The 10,349-nt window shown below is 41.2% G+C and overlaps 1 long non-coding RNA gene across 2 annotated transcripts; it reads left to right on the top strand.

The window, feature by feature from the left end:
- The first annotated feature begins 2,744 nt into the window (after positions 1–2,744).
- On the top strand, positions 2,745–9,221 carry LOC115566174 (uncharacterized). 2 transcript variants are annotated; one of them, XR_003980956.1, is made up of 4 exons: positions 2,745–2,950; positions 6,249–6,799; positions 7,432–7,552; positions 9,055–9,221. It is a non-coding gene; the product is annotated as an uncharacterized LOC115566174 (long non-coding RNA). The 2 variants fall into 2 exon arrangements; XR_003980957.1 differs by lacking the exon at positions 6,249–6,799.
- Positions 9,222–10,349: the final 1,128 nt, after the last annotated feature.

The following is a 10,349-nucleotide window of genomic DNA, read 5'->3' as shown; positions in this document are numbered from 1 at the left end:
ACCTAAAGTTGCAATATAATAAAAAATGTAAGTTTATATATATATATAAGCTAATATACTACGTGTTTTTTGCAGAAACTTATTGGGTTGGGACTGGAACATGTGCAACGATGTGACTCACTGTTATTTTTGGCCCCACAGACAATATATGTTTGTGGGATTAGGTTAGTGTTGGTTTTGGTCTTTTCATCGGATTTTTTAACAATAAGAAAAATACTTAATATCTCCAGCCACGTGTTTCAAACAAAGAGCTCCTCTGAGGCTGAAGTCAACAATCTGTCCCATCTTTTCTGTCAGCACAATATAGTGTTTCGAGAACTGTTTGTAATCCATCATTTTGTGATTTCTATCCTGAGTGGCACTTAAGCAGGAGCTTGTCCAGCTATCATTTACCGTCATCAAAACTGGAATGTCCATAACTTCAATAATTCCTACTTTGGAAAATTTAAGGACTAGAAGCCACATAAAATCACATCCCCATATTTCTGCAGTTGCATAAAAATATCACTCACTCCCGACCACAATCCCTAGATGGGCTTAAAACAATATTATGATGGAAACTGAGCAATACTGCCCCATTTAAATGTGAGACTTCAAAGCTGTGCATTTTAAGATGACATTTTCCAGTTACACTCACTCAAGTGTCTTTTTAGTTACAGATTACAACACAGCTCAATTTCTTTGCGCATAGCCTTACGTTTCAAACCATTTTCAGCAGTTGTGTTGATACTATTGTATTTTGGCAGATATCTAAATCAGTTTATTTGTCAAAGTGAAACTCATCAAACTCATCTAGGATAGTAAACACATTAAAGCATCACACATCTGTTGGATGTGTTGTCTAATGTTGAAAAGAAACCTGGTCAGACTGTGGAATTAAGGACAGGTTAAAAGAGCACTTCCTGTCTCAGAGGTAATACCAACAGATGTTGCAGTGATTCATGTGTTGATCAGGGATGTGAGGACTTTTATTTGTCCTTTTGTAACTGTCTGCACTCTGCAGTCGGATAGCTGACATTCCTGACTCCCTCTTAGACCCAGGATCAGTCAGACATGATCTGCACACGCAGGACACGAACGCTATCTCAATCCCTTAGGTATGCTGAAAGGCTATTTGTGTTAAGGTACCTTTTATTTCATGGTTATGGAGGTTTCCTCTCTCCTGACCTTTTCAACGATACCTTGCTTTGAGATTAAAGCCAAAAGAACAGTAGATAGATCTGTTGCACCAGGCTGCCATATGAAAACTGTTTAAATGCAGTTATTTTTGAGATATACTTAACTGTATGCTCAAGTTAGCAAAATGAGTGTGACAGTAAAACTTCTCTCATTTACTGGAAAATAGGTACCATGTTCTACTCCAAGGAGTACAGTAGATCATTAAGTACTAAGCTCATGCCGAGCATGCTAGCCAGATCAAGATCATTATAACAGGAGGCAGCGGTGCTCATACTGCTTTGGTCCACAGGGGGTGCCAGAAACAACAAAAAACGAAAATCAAGTCTGTAGCTTTAATAATTAATCTATTATTATTTCAATTAATAAAACACTTTCTTAGAGCTTCTTTCTTGCATTACTATGAGTGTGTCTGTTTTTTGTGTGTATGTCAGTACAGGTAAGATTAAACAGTTACGTACAGTACATTCACGAACAAGGCATCACAATGGGCTGAACACACAGAAATATAAGAAGTAAAACCTTGCTAAATATACTCAAAGCCTGGGATGTGTATGTAAACCCTCAGTCTACACGGCAGCCTGCACCGGGAGACACACTCACCTCTTATCTACAGCCATCCGACATCCATTCAAGTCAAGCATGCACTTTGCTACAACACAGCCTGAGACAGACTGCACGCCATATGACCAGTCAACAAAGGAGTGAGACAGATAAGTGTACCTTTACAAAAAAAATCCCTTTTACTATCATTCTGACAGCATTACACAGCGGTGACTCAGTGAAAGTTTGCTACAAAGGACGTGTTGGAGCCAAGTCTGCGAGACTGCTCAGTGAGTTACTCATACCACAGCTGCTCAAATTACTTTCCCCCTTCCGATCCAAGCTCTCCAAGTTTGAACCGAAAACATTTCCCCCAAAATAATGTATATTGTTATCATGCACATTAAAACATATTTATGTTTTATCATTAATGTTCACTATAGTTTCTAGGGTCTATAAACCATCACTACACTCAGGCAGGCATAAAGGGCAGGTGTAGATGTTAAACCAACCTTCTGACAGAGATGGTGTATTTGATGGGACCTTTCATTCAAAAGGTCAAACTTTATTGACTAGTTTAACCAAACAGTTTGAAAAACAGGTTAACCTTTTACAACCAGACTACAGAGTAGTGTCTTCTCTCAGGCTGTCAGCTTAAACGCAACTCACCATAAAAAAAGAGTTCCTAATAATGACTTATTATTCATCTATTTATATAATTGTTGTTTTGCTAGTTGCATGAAGGGACTAAAACTTGCATTATGCAGTAAAACCCTGTGTTGCGGAATGATAAATGACGAGCCTCGTATCTTGTACTTTGGACTGGCTGTTATGCATCCTCACAACTACAACCACACAACTCTGGCCCTGCAACTAAAATAAAACCCCAGCAGACACAAACCACATATATAAACTACACACACACACACACACACACACACACACACACACACACACACACACTCCTTGAGGCTGTGGTTGTTTGTGTCCCTGGTTTGTACAGTAGCAGCGATCCGGAGCAGACAACAGAAGCTGTGGCGCTGGCTGCGAGACATGAGAGACCCTCAGGAGGAAAAAAGGGATTCTAATAAATCCTTCATCCGGAGGAGAGACAGAGCTCTATAAAAACTGCCCTCCATTAAAACCTACTCAGCTGTCATGGCTCGTCTCTTCACTCGATACTGAGAGTGATTTCAGTGTCGACCTCTTTACTGCTGGCAAAAGTGAGCAGGTAATTAAAGTTGCTGTTTGTTTAGGCACTACAATGCACAGTCTTGGCTAAGAGGACAGTTATATAACTCTGTATGATAACATCTGGGACGTTTTGTTGTCATATGCAGTAAAGCATTTGCATGTGAAAAGATTGAGAGACTTACACGTACGTAAATTTCAACTTTTTAGCTGTGCTAGCAGTATAGCTGTATTTATGGTAATGTCCTGCGCAAAAGATACTCACTACTATCATTCAATTATGATTTATGACCATTTTACGGTTTATCATAATCTCTATAATTATATCTGAATTGCTTGATTAAAAGACACCAATTATGCTCTTTATTTTTTCTTTCCTTCAGTTTTTTTTAAAGGTTCATGTGCATATAAAAGTTCCTGAAAGTTAAAAAAGTCAAAGTCCACACCAACAGACGCTCCTCTCTCCCGCAGAAAACACTGCTCCTGAAACAGCACAGCTGCTCTGTTGCTGTTAGCGATGCTGGGTCAGGCTTGTGTGAGCTGACCAATCAGAGGAGACTGGGTTTTTGGGAGGCAGGCCAGAGAGACAGAGAGATGAAGAGTGTTTCAGACTGAGGACAGAATACATACTGTACCCTTGATTTTTATTTGATTAATTTTTTTCTAAGAAACATTTTCTTTGTTTTTTGGTTTTGTTTTTTTTTTTTACTAGTAATCAAACCCAGAAGGTTTCCTGTCCATCCAATGCGTTGAAGTGTTCCAGCTGTGAGTTATGCAACATTGTCTATTGGTAAAATAAATGGGACTTTTGCTACCTCCAGAACCAGGGGAGCCTGAAACAGCTCAAACTACCCTACAAGCTATTCATCAGCTTGCGTGTTGAAGTGCAAAATAGTCTCGCCCTGCACAAAAATGGATCAATTTCATTGACTGATCACATTTAAATGGATTTTTTTTTTTTTTTGCCATCTTAAAGGCTGTGACCGACAAGCATTCGTTCTCTTTGTCTTTTGTAAAACAAACATTCGTGAGGACAGATTAAATTAAGATGTGAGTGATATAATCTTTGTTTGTTTAGAAAAAGCAATGAGTGGAACATGGATACACCATTTAGCAGCTATCTTCCAACTTGTCTCGAGGCCGCTGAAAAGGCTTACATAATCCCTTTGTTGTTTCAAACACTCTGGGCCTGATTTTTGTTTCAGGCACCAGGATTTAGGGCTTTAGCTGTTTTGGGTTTTCCAACACTTCACATGTCAATGTCACATGTTGAAAGTGCTAAGATCAAATTCTTACATCACAACCTTTAATCAACCTCAGGAATTTGTCCTTCTTCTCTCTTTTCTCTGGTGCCGTTTCCTGAGAATTCAAACCTGCTCTTGCGTTGATTGTCATCTCTTTTTGTCCTGTCCCCATTTTCTGAATTGTTGTGTTAGTAGTTATCTCATAATGCCAGCGTGACCTTCAGTGGCAGGAGAGTGACCACATGGCCCAGTCCAAAGTCTGGTCTTGGTTCCCATTTGTTTTGGACACAGCTGACTGATGTGTTGTTTCCGTGGCAACCAATTAATTAATCAGTTTCACATTCCCCAGTGGCACTGAAATGGTCAGATTCAATTAGAGGCTTTCTGGGAAACATCAGCGGAGACAGCAAGCTTTAGTAAAATATTATGAAAAGTGGTAATGAGATTACCGTGATTAATGGGAACTAATTGGGCTCTGTTGCCATTGTTTGGATTAGGGGTTAATTCGTCATGATACACTGACTTCTTGACGTCTGCTTTACTTGGTCAGTGGGCTTATGTGTCAGGACCCAGACATGAGAATGGAGGCTATATGAGCGGGGCTAGGAGGTTAGTTTGAAAATGTATTTTGATACAATCATGCATTATATGTTATCACAATATTAAAGTAATGTGACTTAACTACTTTGTTACTTTTGGATTACCTCAATACCAAACACCGAACCAAACATATTCAGATAAAGACAAGATAATGAAATATCAATAAGATTACTTTATGTCATCTTAATAAACAATTGTGTATTTGGATTAAGCCAAGATTTGTGTGTGTGAGTGTGTGTGTGGTTACCAACTAGTATATGGTTCTTTAGTATTGTCAGGTCGGGGTTTTAGGGAAGACTAAGGAAAGGGGAAGGTGGACCCAAATGCAGTTATACACAAGAGGCAAGGCTAGGGGAAACAAAAGGCGAGCTTTATTTATGAGCTGAACACAAGAACAGAAGCAGGCAAAACGGGGGGGGCGAGAGGCAAAGTAGCAAATTAAAGCAGGGCAAAGTAGAAACCAAAAACAGCAAGACAAAGTTCAAATCAAGAGCAAAGTTCAAATCAAAAGGCAAAATGCAAAACTCAAATCCAAAACACATACCGTGGGGAACAAGGATCAGACAGGAGCAGGCACATGGACGGGAGCATGGACAAAGACAGACGCTGACAAGAACAATGACCAGACAAGGAGTGAAGGGAACACAGAGACTAAATACACAAACACTGATGACAAGACGAGGAACAGGTGAGGTGGACCAACATGTGAGATAATGAAGGGGAGGAGCACATGAGAACATGAAGGGACCAGGGCAATGGACAGAGGGAGCCAGAGGGAACATAGGAAAAAACACAGGAGAACTTAAAGGACACATGAGGGCATGGGAAAAACAAGACACAAGACAAGATACATAGACAGAAATCAAATACAAGAAACTACAAGACAAAACCAGACACAACAACCAAGAATCTACAGTCATGACAAGTATTTCCCATTTTTACTGAACAAATGTACTGTAATCTAATTACATCGTATTCTCTGAAACTTTGGCAGAATACAGTTAGCCTTTTTTTGTCCTACTTATGTAATCTTGTAATTGGACTATGAGAATTTCTCTTCACAGTTCAACAAACTGTAGCTGCCCTTAGTTAGTTAGCTCAGTTAGCCGTGCAGCTAGCGGTCCCTTGGGGACCAGGGGAGTGTTATTGCTCACACCTAGCACAGGAGCTTAATGTTTTCAACTAGAATACTTACACATAGGTACTTTAATTTCTTATTCATTTTATTTTGGTAATTTCATTATTTAATTTCCAGTCAGTCAGAGCCAGTTTTGCAAAACAGATAGTACACTGTAACCCAAAAGTTCCATGGTTGACGAAGGAGCAGGTAGAGCATAAAAACTTGTATTGCCTTCCCACTTTGGAAATGCCCTGTTAAACTTCATTACAGTTAGAAAATTATATCAGTCATGTTATTTTTGTCCATAGGTACTGAAAAATTGGAAGCTACTTTGTGAAAAGTGAATAACATGGGGCTTTTGGATTCTTGTGCAGGGCATCCGAGCTCTACCAGCAGCTTTTCTTGGCTGAGTTTCTCACTCCTGATGGGGTCTGGAAAACATATATCCATGCAACGGGCTCCAGTGGAAGCTGCTGCTTCATTGCTGTGGCGCAGCAGGCAGCGCACCCCTGTATTATGCCTCCCAATGGGAGCACCACCGGAAAGTGTCAGTCACCAGACTTTTGGCACGTGCAACGTGAGGGAAGCAAAACACTTAGCTTCTGTTTCTTCACTTTCCCTGACACAGCACATTGCCTCGGGCACATGGCCACTGCGCAGAACCTCCGGTGGGGTGGAAGACGCGATGCAGGGGGCAGGGAAATGGTAGCTGGCTGTGGAAAAACTGCTCTGTGTCACGTCGTATTGAGAGTCTCATCTGTCAGCAGCCTACATCTCTTCTCAGCAAACACTCTCACAACGTCCTCACAACATTGGCACCATTGAATGTCAAGTAAAGTGCTTCCTTGAGCCACACAGAGCATACCTCCGGAGTGGTCATGTTGATTCTGGTGCATAGTGTGGAAAACCTCTGAGCCCTTTTGATGTGAGTATCAAAATCAAACAGACATTAAAGAGGAAATATTCCCTAATATAAGTGACACAGGGGTTGAGATGTTTCCTGGCGCACTTCTGGTCCAATCAGTGCTGTCGGAGAAAAGTTGTCGGGGGGGAAATAAAAGTCTTCAGTGCAGGAGTGCAGCGTGGGGCAATCTCTGACTGATCCACCAGTTCAACTTCATCAGCATGTAGAGGAGTTCGATGAAAGAGGGCTTGACCTGGCTGCTGATTTGGAACATGATTTCTCTTCTTCCATCTAGGATCATCTGTTGAATGAATCTCACTTTTTGGACAAGATTTTCAGTCCATGAAGCTGCACCAAGGACCTGTGCTATGGTTCAGAATAAAGTTCTGTCAGAGAAGGCCTTTACTGAGACAGAAAACATTATATATTTGCTCACAGTGATCTGGCATGAGCCATAAACCGAAGTGGTCCAGTAAATCAAACTGTAGCTAGTCTAATAAGCCCTAATAATCACGTGGAATAAGCCTTTAAAACCAGCATGATGTCAGGGGGCAAATGCAGGAATGTATCCGAGCATGTGTTTTTGTTTAGTAGCTCTGTTACCTTTCATAAAGGAAGACAGGGATTATGCTGATTCCTGTTCTGCTCCACAGATTCATCCAGTGTCAGCCCGAATCAAGATGGAATGGAACAAACGCACATGCAACTCGTGTTTGTTATTGTTCAAGCGGCGAAAAGCTCCTCGATTGGAAAAAAGCTGCTTGCAGCTGTCAGGTGAGCGGTCAGGGTGTTTCTCCATGTGCAAAATAAATCACACGGCTAAATATTCAAGATTCAAAAACGTTTTACTGTCTCTTTTAATGGAGGGGGTGGGATGTGCCTTTGAGGATTTTGAGGACCCATCTGTTTATTGCTTTTGCATCATGTTCTGAGAGCTCGGCCTGTGTACACCCTGTGACTTAAGATCCCTGGCTGAATACTCTGGAGAGTCGGGCTTTACCGCTCACATACAAGTGATCAAACCAGGACACAGTAATGAAGATTAATACACTCGCAATCAGAGCTGTGTAGAAACTGCTCACTATCTTCTTCTTGATATCGAACGCAGCGGAAAAAGTTCGCCTCTGGGCCTTTTTTAATCTCGGTATCTAACATTGTTGGCGAGTCTACAGAGAGTATTTAATTGCCTGTATGACCGCAGTGCTCGAAAGTTGAGTTCTTCAATTAATTGTCATAAAGAAAAAAATAATTGTGTGATCATTTTCCAGGGTTTCTGCAGGCTGTTAATGATTAACATACAATTTTGACAGCTCTCAAAATTGATTGGATTATGAAATTAACATTACTTTAATGCAGTCGCACTAACGTCAGCCTCGCTTTTAAATGTGGTTTTTGAGGCAATCTGATCAGCCTGAGACAAAACTGCAAAAGGAAACCAACACAGAACAAATAACCACAGATCCACTGGAGCACACTCAGCTTGTGTGTTGCAATGAAGCGAGTGATCAAATCTTATCAAAAGAAGACTTACAGATGCACTGTGTTACCGTTACTTCATCTTTTAAGGGTAAATGCACCATCTAAAAAAAAATGTTCAAATAAGGGGATAAAAGCATTGAGGCTGCATCGGAAATGAGGGAAGTCAGTGTGAAAAGCCACCAGTTAAAGCCTCCCATAACCCAATATTGTCTTGTATTCACATCTGGAACATCACCAAAGTCCAGCCCCAGCTCAACCCACTAACAACCTTAAATCCTGCAACTCTGTAAAGCGACCTGGAGGCAGGGAGTTAGGGTTTGAGTTTTCTGTTTGTGCCTGTATTGATGGGAAATAGGTCTGGGATTGCATCAGTAATGGTCTTAAGGTGCAATATGTAAGAAGTGGCCACCTGTTGAATTAATATTCAAAACAAAGAGAGGGGCAGCATTTCACCGGGGTGACCGCTAACTGCTGCCAACTGTTAGCTCAGTCATCACCCATAGCACAGGAGCATTGGAACACCACGGCTAGCTGGTTAGCATGCTAACTTTACATATCTCTGCGACAGAGTACAGACAGTAGACGTCTTTGACATGACATCAAGACTAATATGTATGTCAAAGGGCAGAAGTGACTGTTTTATGTCTTTTATATTGTTGCCTGCTGTGTTTTCATTTGCATGATTTTATTATTAATTGGTTTGTCTGCACTGGTCAGTGCTTGACATCTGCACTCCCCCTTACCTCACTTGACTGCTTGATAACCTGCACCTGGAGACCTGCTTGATTTTGTTACAGGCCCTGGAAACCACCAATTGGGCATCTGAGAATGGCACGAGGGACCAGTGGCGCGGCTCGAGGGGTGGGACCAACCACCTGGCCAAAAGGTTAAAGACGAGGAGACTTGCACAGAACAGCAAAGAAGAAAAAAAAAAAAGAGAGAGGAAAGAAGGCTGAGGCTTGGAGGGATGAAGAGACCTGTAGAACCATGATGTGGTGTACCAGGTGTAGAGAGCCAAATAAACTCCATCAACTCCATTTAACTGTATACATTCAACAACTGTAAAATACATTTGAGCTGTTTTTACCCTGAACTCTGGCTCTTTGGTGTCTTCAGTATTGCTCTCCACACGATTAAAAAAAATCCCCACCTTTCCCCCTTGTGCATATTGCACTTTTAAAAAGGTCTTAAAAGTCTTAAACTGACCTGGTTGAAACCTTTAAAAAAACCCTGATGTCTATTTGTAGCTTAAAAACAATTGTTATGGTTACATCTTGTCCAGAAACAACTTTCTGGTGTAATATCTACGGTAATTTATTCAGTTGCAACATCACTGCAGGGATAACATTTTTCCTAATTTGGTCAATGAGCCCCCCATATTTTTTGTGGGGAAAGCCTTTTTGTGCAGACGCCCAGCCCCCACCTCACTTCAAAATAGCCACGCAAAAAACATGAAGTCTCCATTTGGTCCCCAGAGACATATGCCGAGCATGCCTCAGCTTTACCGTAAACGCTCGGACATGACAGCAAGAGTTATAACTCCACCAGTGGAGGGAACCTCCGATTTTGCGGGGGTATGGAAAGATCTGAACAAGTGGGAAGGGGGGAAAAGGGGTTCCCGGTACTCTTAAAGGGAGATGACTCGATATATCATCCTCCTTTTCTTGGAAATCTTCTTCTTTTTTTCTGTGAGAGAGGGAAGAAGCCCCCCGAAATTCCTCAGATTCCTGCTTTTTCGAGTAACTCTTGTCGGGTGCTCAGCATGTTCTTCTATTTTCTTCTCTTTTTATAGCACATATTGGTGTCATGTCTGTTTCCAAACCTCCCCCCACTCCTCACCCAACACAATTTTGATCCAAAAGCTGGAGAAATCACTGGAAAGTATTTATTGACTGATAATCTGGGAAATTAGGCACACATGTGGCAAACACATGGAGTCGGAACTTACCACCTCTACGCTCTGACTCTCTATGCAAAGGTTTTTTTTTGTTATTAATCACCTTAAAAATAAAATGTTTTGTAGTTGTGATTAAGCAGTGCCTTAAAATAAAATGATCCCTAGAGCATTGCAATCAGCCTCTAAGTGTGTGTG

This window comes from Sparus aurata, chromosome 16, assembly GCF_900880675.1.
Source record: "Sparus aurata chromosome 16, fSpaAur1.1, whole genome shotgun sequence".
In the NCBI taxonomy this organism is placed as follows: domain Eukaryota; kingdom Metazoa; phylum Chordata; class Actinopteri; order Spariformes; family Sparidae; genus Sparus; species Sparus aurata.
Note: the sequence above shows the minus strand (reverse complement) of the source record. Positions and strands in the feature narration are given on the sequence as shown.